We start from the raw sequence: 14,436 nt of genomic DNA on the forward strand, positions 1-14,436 counted from the left end.
AGTTTTCCCAACATAACAATGTAGGACAGAGGCGACCTAGGGCCATGGACCTATAATACGAAGCTCCAATAAACTAGATTATTAATTAAATTCTTTAATTAAATATTCTTATTTATTAATTCCATGATTACTCCACTATAAATATGGAATTGCACTCTAAGTATTTATAGAATTATATTTACAGAGTTTTCTCTTGTAGTCCATTGATATAATCAATAAATGTAGTTTTCTCCTCCATTTATTGGTTCGTTAAGTACTATTAATTCACTAGCAAATAATTAATATATAATCATAATAAAGATTTGAGCTCAATAACTATTTAGTTCTAGAATCAACCCTTAAGGGAACCAATATTCGATCTATTAGGAAAGCATGGATTCCATTATTGTAAAATCATGTTCCCAACCATTCATGGTATTGAATCTCCCAAAAAAGTCACTAGCTTCATTATATTAAGAGACCTTAATGAATGAATCAAAATATACAATAAGCACAAACAAGAGTTCATGATTACTCAGGATTTAGATTGATCTACAAATGATCATCTATTATGATATAAACTAAACACTACAAGAAACAGCACTTTTGCTGGCGCAATTCGGAATTGCGCCGGCAAAAATGACTTTCACCGGCGCATTTGGAGAATTGCGCCGGCAAAGGTCACTTTTGTCGGTGGATTTCGAAGTTGCGCCAGAAAAAGTTTAATAATATATTATGAAGGGACTTTTGCCGGCGCAATTCACCTAACGCGCCGGCAAAAGTGAACGTGGATTTAATGCTGTGCACGTTTTCAAGGAGGTAGGTGGCCAGACTTTTGCCAACGTGTTTCGTTGCGCCGGTAAAAGTATGCTTATTAAAACGGCGTCGTTTTAAACTAAGGTTTCTCTAATACACTTTTGCCGATGCAACGAAACGCGCCGGCAAAAGTCATAACATTATATCACAGCCGCCCGAGTCTTCTTCTCCATTTTTTTTCATTTTCTCTCATTTCTCTCATTTCTTCCCCATACCCTCTCTTCTTCAACGGCTCCATCTCTCTCAAGGGTAAGTTATTTTATTTTTTTGTTTGTTAGTTTGTTTTGCCCATAAATTTTCTTCTCATTTCATTTTTTTTTCTCAGTTTTAGCACGCCGCCGACGGGACCACTCCGCCACCACCGAACTACCCCGCCACCACCGGACCACCACGCTGCACAGGTATATACTGATATATATATTTATATATGTTATATATTATATATAAACTGATATATATATTATATTATATATTATATATATAAACTGATATATATTATATATTATATATTATATATAATTTGATATATATATTATATATTATATAATCTGATATATATATTATATATTTAAACTAATATATATTTATATTTATATATGATTTTTATGTTTTAAAATGTATATGTTTATATTTATATTTATGTTTTTTTTTTCTGTTTTGTATTTTCTTATTTTTTATTTATTTATTTTTATTTTATTTATTTATTTCTGTTTATATATGATTTAATTTTTGTGTTTTTGTTTTTTTTATTTTTATTTTCTGTTTTAAATTTTAGAAAAAGAGGTACAAGAAAAAATCAAATTTTAAGTTGTGCATGATAGTATAGTAAAAATCATTACATTAGATGATCTAATATAATCTCATAATTAGAAATTAATTTAATTAGTATTCAATTAATCTTAAGATTATGAGATTGGATTCGGTATTATAATAAGATTAAATTTTTAGCAATTAAAAATCAAATTTTAAAATATTCTAGAAATTTTAAGTAAATATGCGTTTATGTTGTGCATGCTCTGGGAATATTCTGTATATTGATCTAGTAATATTATGTATATTTTTGTGTGTAGATTGCAAGTTTTATAAAATTTTGGAATAGTTTAAAATATAGCTGTTATGCTGCCCAAATTTTGTTAGTCTTAGGAAAATTAACATTAATTACAAAAAATATAGCCGTTAACATTAATTTTTATTTTAATGCTTTATATGTATTTGTTTCTCTTAATAACAACTATATTTAAGTTACTTTTATAATATATGTTTTTTGTATTTATTAATTTTTTTTGTAAAATTTAAAAAATAGATTTGAATATGTATTTTTTTTTATTTTAATGTGTTATATGTATTTGTTTAATTTTGCTTGTTAATATTTATTATATTGTATTTTGTGATATATATATATTTTAGTTAAAGTATGAACTTAAAAAAACCAGATTAATAATGTATGTTTATATTTTTAAATTATTTTATATTAAATGTGATATTTTTGTAAATATGTATTTAATAATTTTTTTTGTATTAATAAAAAAATCAGTTTTGGTATATGTTTTTTTGTGGTTAAATATTTGTATATATGTAAATTGATGTATTTGTTAATGTATATATATGTTTTGTATGATCTGGGAATATTCTGGGTATATATGTGTTTAATTTGTAGGTTTTTCAATTTTTGGGATAGTTTGAAATAGTGTCGTTATGCTGCCCAAATTTTGTTAGAGTTAGTAAAATTAATAAAAGTTTAATAATTAATTAAATAAAAATTTAAGTATAATTAAAAATTCATCAAAAAAATAATTTTTAACTATAATTTAAATAAAATAAAATTACCAATCATAATAATTAATTTTAACATTAATATTAGATGTTTTGTAATTGAAAAAAGTTAAAAATATAAATGATTTAATAAAATATAATTAAGTAAAATATAAATATAATAAAATTGTTATTGATTAAGTAAATAATCCAATACAAATTGAAGAATTTAATAAAAAATTACAAAATGAAATTAATGTATAATTAAATTAATTTTAAAATAAAAGTAATAAATAAGTAAATGTTAAAGTTGACTAGTCAAAGGACACGTGGAACTACATGATTTGTCCACATTGTTATTATTCTTAAAATAATTTTCAATTTATTTTTCAATTTAACAAAAAATAAAATTTACATTTTTTTAATAAAAAAATCAAACTTTTTTCAATTTAAGATTAAGTATGAAAAATACATTTTTTTTAAATTTAATTTTTTATTGTTAATATCCTCAAATTTTTTAATTTATTATTATTATTAAAATCTTCCTATTTATCATTTTGTCTACTTTTTTTCAATTAAAGATTAAGTAATTTTGTTTAAAATCCAAGAAATAATTTAAGATTAAATATTTTTTTTACTTAATCTCAAATAATTGATTAAAAGCAACAAACTTGATTTTTTTTTTTAAAATGAGAAAATTTTATTTTTTGTTACTTTTAAATTGAAAAACAATAAATTAGATTTTTTTTAAAAAAATGAAAAATATAAAATGATTTTTTTTATGAAAAAATATTTAAAATAATAATAATAATGTATACCAATCATGTGGTGCCACGTGTCATTTAAGTGTTAGTAAGTTGTAAGCTTGAGTAATTTAGCTGCAAATATCCCTATAAATAATTATTTTTGCCAGAGATAGGATATTATTATCAATTAGTGATAATTATGGAGACAAACAGTCATGAAATACTTTGACTGTCATTTCCCTCATTTTAAGACAATTATTAATATTTTCTTAATTATTTCTCTTAAAGATGGCAAGCGACAGGAGCTGGATGAGTGCGAGGAATCGTTGGTCTCTGGAGTATAGAAATGGTGTTAAGGAGTTCTTCGATATCGCCAAAAATCAGTTGAACGATCGGGGTTTGGTTCGCTGTCCGTGCAAGAAATGTGGGAATGTTAAGTTCCAGCCTATAAAAGCAATTTCGATGCATTTATTCAACAATGGCATCGTACAATCCTACAAAGTGTGGCATTACCATGGAGAGGTGCTGTCGTCGCCACCAGCTGTGGTACGAGATCATGCTAGAGATGAGATAGCGGATATCCTGGAGGATGTTTACGCTGAAGATGACGTTCCCACTGGAAACTATAATGATCCTCCCCAAGATGATCCTCAACATCGCGACAAGTATGAAAATTTATTTAAGGAGATGTCAAGTGAACTGTACCTGGGTTGCCGAAAGTATTCCGCGTTGAACTTCTTGGTGAAGCTGATGCATCTGAAAGTTAATAACAAGTGCAGCAATCATTACTTTGATGGTTTGTTGGAATTATTAGTCGACGCTATGCCTGACGGAACAATTTTACCTAAGTCTAACTATGAGGCAAAGGCAAAGTTGCGGAGTATTGGATTGGGATATGAGTCCATCGATGCTTGCAAGCATGACTGTGCACTGTTTTGGAAGGAGAATGTGAATTTGGAATTCTGTCCGGTTTGTGGTGAGTGTCGCTGGCAAGATAATCGTGGGAACGGGAAGAAAGTGGCCCATAAGGTCATGCGGTACTTTCCGTTGACGCCGAGATTGAAAAGGTTGTACAGTTCCAGATATACTGCAGAGGATATGAGATGGCACTATTCTAAAAGGCCAAGGGAAGATGGTGTGATGAGGCACCTCGCTGACAGTAAGGCGTGGAAGCACCTTGATGAGTTGTACTCATCTTTCGCAGCCGAACCTCGAAATGTTAGGCTTGGGTTGGCTACAGATGGTTTCAATCCTTTTGGGAACATGAGCAACTCTTACAGCATGTGGCCTGTGATACTTGTCCCATACAACTTGCCGCCGTGGAAGTGCATGAAACCACAGTCATTAATGTTGTCTATTCTAATTCCAGGTCCTTCTTCACCTGGAAAAGATATCGATGTCTATATGAGACCTTTGCTTGACGAGTTGAAGGAGTTATGAGTGAATGGTGTCGAGACACGAGATGCATACAATAGTACCTTGTTCAATATGCGTGCAGCAATCTTGTGGACCATTAACGACTACCCAGCTTATGCTATGATGTCTGGGTGGAGCACAAAAGGGTACAAGGCGTGTCCCACATGCAATGAAGAAACTCCCTCTATAGGGATTAGAAGTAAAATTGCATACATTGGCCATAGGAGGTTTCTTGATATGGATCGTGAATGGAGGAGAAAACGAGCACTATTCGACGGTAACAAGGAACTCAGGCCACCACCGAAAGATTACTCCGGTGATGATGTGTTGAAGCAATTAGAGAATTTGCATATTAGACATCCTGGAAAACACAAAGAATTTGGTGGTGTGAAACGCAAAAGGGCTCCGATTGAACTTAATTGGTCGAAGAAGAGCATATTTTTCGAGCTTGATTATTGGAAGGAGTTATTGTTGAGGCATAACTTGGACGTAATGCACATTGAGAAGAATGTTTGCGACAGTGTCTTGGGAACTTTGTTGAACTTAGAGGGAAAATCTAAAGACACTGACAAGGCAAGACTTGATCTAGCAGACATGAAAATTAGGGAAAAACTCCACCTCTGCAAAGAGGGAAACAAGTGGAAGAAACCGCACGCCAGTTACACCCTCAGTGTCCCGGAGCGTCGAGTTTTCTGTGAATTTGTGAAGTCAGTTGAATTCCCGGACGGTTTTGCTGCAAACCTTTCGAAGAATGTCAATGTCAATGATGGCAAGATAACTGGGCTGAAATCACACGATTGCCACGTGTTGTTTCAGCAGTTGTTGCCCGCCGCAATTAGGTCGTTTTTGGTTCCTAAAGTTCAGAAGCCAATTATTGAGTTGTGCGGTTTTTTCAAAAAAAATTGTGCACGGACTTTGAATGTGAAAGACCTTGAGAAGATGGAGACAGACATTATCACCATTTTATGCAAGTTGGAAATGATATTTCCTCCAGCATTTTTCGACATTATGGTGCATTTGGTTTTGCATCTTCCGAAAGAGGCAATTCTTGGTGGTCCCGTGCACTTTAGGTGGATGTATCCCATTGAACGTTCGATGGCAGTTTATAGACAGTATGTAAGAAATCGTGCACGTCCGGAAGGTTCAATCGCAGAAGCTTACGTGGTGAACGAGGCCTTAACCTTTTGCTCAATGTACCTTCGAGGGGTTGAGACTCGATTCAATCAACCTGAGAGGAATGACGATCGCATTGAATCCTAACCAAATCGGGAATATTCTATTTATAAGGCTGGTTGTCGTCCATTTGGTAAGAAATCAAGTATGCTCCTCAATCCACAGTTAAAGCAAAAGGCTGAGTGGTATATCTTGAACAATTGTGCCGAAATTAAGGAGTACCTTAGGTGTGTTTTCTAGTCTTTTTTCAATAATGATGTTTGGTTTATATACCGAGTAAAGGCCAAAATCATAATATTGTTGTCCATTTGTAGTGAGCATATGGATGAATTAAGAAGACGGGGGGGCTCGAATCTTGAAGTTCAACAAGAAACTGATTTTCCTCAGTGGTTCAAAGAAAGAGTATGTATATTAGTCAATTCTTTTCCGAAACCCCACTTAATCAATCCAAAACTAACTTTCAATGTTAATGTTGATAGGTGAATGGTTTGCATGAGTCAACACCTACTGAAGTGAATAATGAATTGTATGCTCTCGCAAACAAATCAAGCGGCACCGTGTACTCATATCCAGAGATGATAGTGAATGGTGTGAAATTTGTGACTCGTGGTCGTGATATGAAGCTTAAAACACAAAATTGTGGTGTAATGGTGCCAAGTGAGGAAGGAGTGAACTACTATGGAGTTTTGGAATAAGTAATTGAATTGTCCTACTTGATGGGTTACAGTGTTGTCCTATTCAAGTGTAGATGGTTCAATACAAGTAGAATTAAAGTGGAATCCAATTTTACGAGCGTATATGTGAAGGAAGAATGTTATAAAGATGATCCTTTCGTTCTCGCATCTCAAGCGAAGTTGATGTATTATCTTCGAGATGTGAAAAATGGGGATGATTGGAGGCTCGTTAATGAATACATTCCGAGGAATGTATGGGATTTCTCAAATTCCGATATTGATGATACTGAGACCACAAATGATATACCAATATTGCAAGAAGTTAATTCTTCTTCATTTCAGTTGTGGGTAAATCTTCCAATTTTTGATAATCTTCAGTATGATCGGGTTGATGTCAATGCCACTGAAGTGTACAACGTCGATGATTTGGTTGGCGAAGGTTCAGATGAATTTGTTGTCGATGATGAAGTTGAATTTGAAGACGACATGTTGGCTGAGTATGAAGACGATGAGGATGACGATAATGTTCTAGTCGATAGTGATAGTGATAGTGATGTTCGTAATGATGTTGTAGTTAGTGATGATGAGGACAGTGATATGTAATTAAAACAAGTGTATGTAACTTTTTATTTAATTCAATGAAAACTTTATTTATTATCATTAATTAATGATAGTATCAGATATAGGTACACACGCAACTATTGGATGCCTTGGGGATAGTCAATATATTCATGTACTAGTACTCATTTTTTCAAGATATTTGATGAAATATTTTGAAAAAATAGGTAGTCACACATGTCTGCTTACTATCTCCAAGGGATCTACTAGGTCGGAATAGGGTAGGTTGGGAAAGACAATAAGTAATAAAATGTTAATTCAATAACAAAAAACAATAGTGATGCACCTAGTGGATGTCTTGGGGATAGTCAATGTATTCATGTACTGATACTCATTTTTTCAAGATGTTTGAGAATCATCTTGAAAAAATGGGTAGTCGCACATGTCTGCTTACTATCTCCAAGGGATCTACTAGGTCGGAATAGGGTAGGTTAGGAAAGACAATAAGTAATAAAATGTTAATTCAATAACAAAAAACAATAGTGATGCACTTAGTGGATGCCTTGGGGATAGTCAATGTATTCATGTACTGGTACTCATTTTTTCAAGATGTTTGAGAAACATCTTGAAAAAATGGGTATTCGCACATGTCTGCTTACTATCTCCAAGGGATCCACTAAGTCGGAATAAGGTAGGTTGGGAAAGACAATAAGTAATAAAATGTTAATTTTATAACAAAAAACAATAGTGATGCACCTAGTGGATGCCTTGGGGATAATTAATGTATTCATGTAGTGGTTCTCATTTTTTCCAGATATTTGATGAAATATCTTGAAGAAATGAGAATTACTACATGACTGCTTACTATCTCCAAGGGATCCACTAGGTCGGAATAGGGTAAGTTGGGAAAGACAATAAGTAATAAAATATTAATTTTATAACAAAAAATAATAGTGATGCACCTAGTGGATGCCTTGGGGATAGCCAATGTATTCATGTACTGCTCCTCATTTTTTTAAAATGTTTGAGAAACATTTTTAAAAAATGAGGAGAAGTACATGACTCCTTACTATCTCCAAGGGATCCACTAGGTCGAAATAGGGTAGGTTTGGAAATACCATAATGAATAAATGTTAATTTTATAACAAAAAACAACAGACATACATAATTTGAATTAGTTAATTAATGAATATTTTAATGTAGAATGGCCGAACCAAGTAATGACACAGGTGGTGGCTCCAAGAGAGGCAGGGGAGCTTATTACAGTGCCAATATCGAGAAGGAGCTGGCCACCAAAAAAGTTAGTCATTTGAAAGTAGAGTTTGATGAACAAACTGGAAAAGCTATTCAAACGTACGGCAAGTGGTTCAACAATTCCATGGCACGTTATTTGCGTAGCACCGTACCCTCAACTACACTAGCTTGGGAACAAGTAAAACCAGCTGATATCCAAGTTATTCGAAAGAGGCTATCTGTAAGCATTTTTTAAACCTTTAATAACTCTCTATTAAATATTTTGTCTAACTTCATAATATTTTCACAAATTCCAAATTTAATTGTGATTTTAGGAAAAATTCATTTATCCACAAGACAATCTAGTAATCAACGATGTCATGGTAAGACAAATGCAAAAACATCTGACTGATTGGTGCCACACGATGAAGAAACACTGGGTAGATGTTGGAGGAGAGGTGGACAATGAGAGAGCGAAGTCAAAACCTTTTGTGTCGATTAATTCTTCTGATTGGGAAATTCTATGTGATTTTTGGGCTTCTGATTCTCACCAGGTATGCCATAGATTTTACATTAATTTTTAATTATAAAATTACAATCTAGATTAATGAGTACTGTTTTCTGTTTGAAGCGTATATCGAAGAAAAATAAAGAAGCTCGAGCAAAAATGACCATACCAGGAGGACACGGTTCCAAATCCATCGTTGCCCATGTTTATGATCACGTAAATTATAATAACCTATATCCTTACATTTACGAAAATATTATAAATGTCACAATGTTTAAATAATTTTCTTTTTTAGATGGACCCATCTACTGGCGAGCTCCCGAGCATGGTCGACACATTCGAGCACCTCCACAAGAAGAAGGATAAGTGGATTAGTGATGCAGCGGTGACAAAACATGTAAGTTGCATAACCTTAACTAATTTATGATCATTTAACTTTAAAAAAGTTTAGTAAATAATTAATAAATATTAATTATTAATTGGTTGTTGTCAATTATTAATTATTAATTAAATTTTTAACAATTAAATCTTTATAATCTATGTGCCAATATTTTTATGATTAATGATTGTGGACTAAGATAAAAAAAAAGAATGTAACTAATGTTGTCCCCGTATCAGGGAGCTTGCGGGCTAAAGTAAATTTGGTCATGAAAATCCATATCTGAATGAAAGACATGCAAATGTAGTTGATGTATATGTTTGGAGACGTAAATTCCCCATTAATGGAATTAACTACACTTACCGTATATATCAACAACATCTTCATGAATTTTATTCAGATATGGATTTTCATGACCAAATTTACTTTAGCCCACTTGCTCCCTGATACGGGAACAAAATTAATTACATTCTTTTTCAATCACTGGCCTGCAGTCATTAATGATAGGATGTTGGCAGATAGATAATAAAGTTATATTTTATATGTTGTTATATTAAAAATTTATAAGTTAGGTTTTCAAATAATGTTATATTGGAATTCGAGATACGTGCTTTTTATTGTGCAGACTGAGATGACCGAGCGTCGAGCATCGCAGAGTATGACCCCTGTATCATCTGTTGCTTCTTGTATCGGCGATAATGTCGACGGTTAGTTCCCGCCTAATATGGATATTGTCACGGATGTCCTTGGACCCCGCTCACGTTATAAGAAAGGGTTTGGGGGGTTGCCTAGATTGAAGGCAATTGGCGCAAAGAGGGCAGCATCTTCGTCAACTTCTCAAATGTCCGGGCAATTTCCACCTGAAATGGACAGCCTTTTGCAACGAACTAAGGACATTATGCTAGAAAATTAGAACCTAAAAAAGCATAATACTAAACTTGAAAGTCGTCAACGGCGTCAAGATCTCCTGCTCAATGCTTTGTTGAAGCAGGTTGGTGAATTGGCTCCTGGTTTTACTGTTGACTTACCAGACCAGGATCTGGACGAGGACGATGATGCTGATGGGGGCGGGGATGATGAGGCGGGCAGTACTCATTTGTAGAAGTTTTTATTTATTTATTTAAAGTTTAATTTATGAGACATTTATTTTACTAAACTACTTTTATATTTTCATGTTTGGTGGAGACAATAAATATTAATAGTTGTAATTTTTATTTATTTATTTATTTATAAAATTTTAATTTTAATTTTATTTCTAATTAAATAATATTACTAAAAAATTAAATAATTATTAATATATTAAAATCAAAAATTATTAATTAATATTAATATATTGAAAATAAAATTAGTAATTTAATCAAAAATATTATTTAAAAAATATTTTTACCGGCGCAAAATTACATTGGCAAAAGTTTCAATCCTCACTGCATATATACACCTTTTCCGGCGCAAAAATGCGCCATTAAAAGAGTCAACTTTTGCCGGCGCATTTTTGCACCGCTAAAAGTGTTTTCCACAACAACGTGACAAAAAATTTTGCCAGCGCATCCTTATTTTTCCCGGCGCATTTTTTCGTCGCCAAAAGATACCATTACCGGCGCATTACATTTGCGTCGGCAAAAGTGAAATTAGCGACGGGGGTACGTCACGGTCCTTTGCCGGCACAAAATTGCGTCGGCAATAACTACCTAGGTTTTGCCGGCGCAAAAGTGCCGTTTTTTGTAGTGAAATCTTTATGACAAGCGGTTGTTTAGAAAGATAATTAATTCATATCAGTCATATCATATATAATCATTATTATATACAACACATTTACCAAGATGTCTATCCACATCAATAATCTGAATCTAGAGTACTTGCTTCATGTATGCTTAGTAAACTGTGTTAGTAACTATTCATTAAAGATTTCATACTTTAATATGTTACTGACTATTTTATTCATTATATATTGTCTTAATTCTCTCGTACTAATACAAGATCATATCCTCATAAATAAATATGGAATTTTCTGATATTTATACAAATTATTCAAACAAGAATTATAACATTCAAATATAATAAAATTGTAATTTTATTTAAATCAATAAAATATATGTTTACATGCTTTTAGGACATAAACCATAACAAAAACATCACTGTGTATAAATTTTGTATGTGATTTGAATGGGGAAATTTCCATTTATATGCTTGATAAAAGTTATAATTACAAAAAAAATGCTAGGCATATTAAAAATTACAAAATAATGCTATATTTTGGCACTTTACCCAAAATGCCCTTTCCACTTCTTCGACCTTGCTCGATGGTGGTTCGATGGTGCTCGATGCCAGCTCGATGAGACCTTCAAAATCATGATTTTTCATGAAAAATGACTTTGCTCGATGGTGGTTCGATAGTAGTTCAATGGTGGTTCGATGGTGCTCGATACCAGCTCGATGAGACCTTCAAAATCATGATTTTTCATGAAAAATGACTTTGCTCGATGGTGGTTCGATGGTAGTTCGATAGTGGCTCGATGGTGCTCGATGCCAGCTCGATGAGACCTTCAAAATCATGATTTTTCATGAAAAAATGACTTAGCTCGATGGTGGTTCGATGGTAGTTCGATAGTGGTTCGATGGTGCTCGATAGTGCTCGATGCAATTCTTGTAAGAGACATAATTTTTCACTCGGGTGTCCGTTTGGGGTGATTTTTTTTTTGATTTTGGGTATTTTTTCAATATCTACACGTTGGACATGTTAATATGAACATTTGTGAAGTGTAACACTTGTAAAAATACAAAATTTCAAACATACCTCATGTTTAAGACATCTTTTGGTATATTTTTAAGTTTTAAACTTCCCAAATGTGCATATTAACATGTTAAACGTGTATATCTTGAAAAAATACCCAAAATCAAAAAAAAAATCACCCAAAACGGACACCCGAGTGAAAAATTATGTCTCTTACAAGAATCGCATCGAGCACCATCGAACCACTATCGAACTACCATCGAACCACCATCGAGCTAAGTCATTTTTTCATGAAAAATCATGATTTTGAAGGTCTCATCGAGCTGGTATCGAGTACCATCGAACCACCATCGAACTACCATCGAACCACCATCGAGCAAAGTCATTTTTCATGAAAAATCATGATTTTGAAGGTCTCATCGAGCTGGCATCGAGCACCATCGAACCAGGTCGAAGAAGTGGAAAGGGCATTTTGGGTAAAGTGCCAAAATAGAGCATTATTTTGTAATTTTTAATATGCCTAGCATTTTTTTGTAATTATAACTTTTATCAAGCATAAAAATTGAAATTTCCCTTTGAATGTGTGTCTAGCATTACTCATATTTATATAGTATTAAAAATTATATTATATTTTAACACAATGCCGATAAATATCATTTACAACTCCCACGATTCAACTATGACAAGGTTTTTTATTTCCAACTCCATCATTTTGGCATCTTTCCACCCCATTCATATCATCTGCAATCTATCTGCTACCTAACTACAATAGGGAGGCAAACTCTTTCACCCTCTTATAAAATTTGCACAACACAGCCATCATTTCCAATTAGTGCGATGACATAGAGAATCCCTTTGTTGAAACTTTTCACATCGCACAATAACGCATTGTCATCAATTCTTCACCCTCTCCTGAGCGGCTCATGTCAATTTGCTCTAAGGTTTATAATATGTCTAAGAAAAACTCTTTTAAAAACTTCTCATCATTTTTCATTTACTTTTAATTGGAAGAGATCAACAAAGATTGGCAATAGGAGGTGCGTTAGTTTCCTCTAGAATGTACATATATGAGCTAGAGGTGCGTTAGTTTCCTCTAGAATGTACATATATGAGCTAGTAAGTAAAAACCCTTAAGCATATAAACTTGGACCACTTTCAGAAGGAAACATTCATTGAAATAGAAGAATCAATGATAGCGCATTGTTGTGTGAGGTGCAGAGTTTTGATGAAGGGGTTCTCTATGTTGTCACACTAATTGGAACTTGATATGTTGCACCAATTTTATACAAGGGTAATTAGGCGAGTTCGCTTCATTAATGAAACCAGGTATAGCAGAGATTTTTAAATAATATGGATAAGGTGGAGAAAGCAAAAAAATAAGGGAGTTGAGGAAAAAAAACCATGTTTTTACTGAGTAGCAAAGAGTTGCAAAATATATATAGATGAGGAAGGGAGAGGAACTCGCCTCCCTATCTACATCATCCATATCATTTTTAACACCTTGCTTCTCGGTAACAACAATCGCATCCTCATATTTTTAACTCCTTGCTGCTATCCAATTGGGATATGATTTTTTTCCAAATTTTTCTTCTTTCCACCTTCTCCACACCATCAATAATACCCTTTACAATCTCTGCGGCCAACCTACAGCAACGAGGCGAACTTATTTACCCTCATGTGGAACTCGAGCAACACAAATAGTGTTTCCAGCTAGTGCAACGACATAGAGAGCTCCTTTATTAGACTTCTCATTATTTTTCACTTACTTTTAGCTAGTAAATATTAACAAAGGTCTACAATAAAAGGTGGCTTGATTACCTCTGAAATGTACGTGTATAAGCTAGTAAAGCCCCAGAGAATATGGATTTAGACCATTTAAAATAGGATACTCTCATTGAAATGGAAGAATTGACGACAACGTGTTACCATGCGAGATGCAGAGTTTTGACAAAGGAGTTCTCTACACCATCACACTAGATGCAACACTAGCAACGTTACACAACACCAAGGTAGTAGAGAGTTTTAAATGTTGTGGTAAGCTAACCCACAACACTAAGGCTCCTTGAAGCACCTACAAAACTCAAGAACACACAAGTGCACACAAAACAATTTCTTGCACAAACACTTAGTAAACATAATAGGAAGATAAAAGAAAAGATCACAAAACTAATGAGCATATTTAAGAATGATCACCAAGAAGTGGTTTACATAAGAATAGACATATGAGTACACGTAAAAATGTCCGCAGAATACCAAAAAGAGTTATTCATGTTCAAGCAAGTTATAATAGTATCAATGTAATTGTTACAGATGTATGAGGGCGGGTCATTTCTTGGTCTTCCGCCGATACTTGTGGATTCAAGGGTACAAGAAGGACACCATTTGTTGCTCAAACCGTAGCAAGAAATTCTATTCAAACAGTATTAGATCAAGGTATGTAACAAGCATAAGTCATGATAAAAGGCACAGGT

This window comes from Humulus lupulus, chromosome 9, assembly GCF_963169125.1.
Source record: "Humulus lupulus chromosome 9, drHumLupu1.1, whole genome shotgun sequence".
Taxonomy (NCBI): domain Eukaryota; kingdom Viridiplantae; phylum Streptophyta; class Magnoliopsida; order Rosales; family Cannabaceae; genus Humulus; species Humulus lupulus.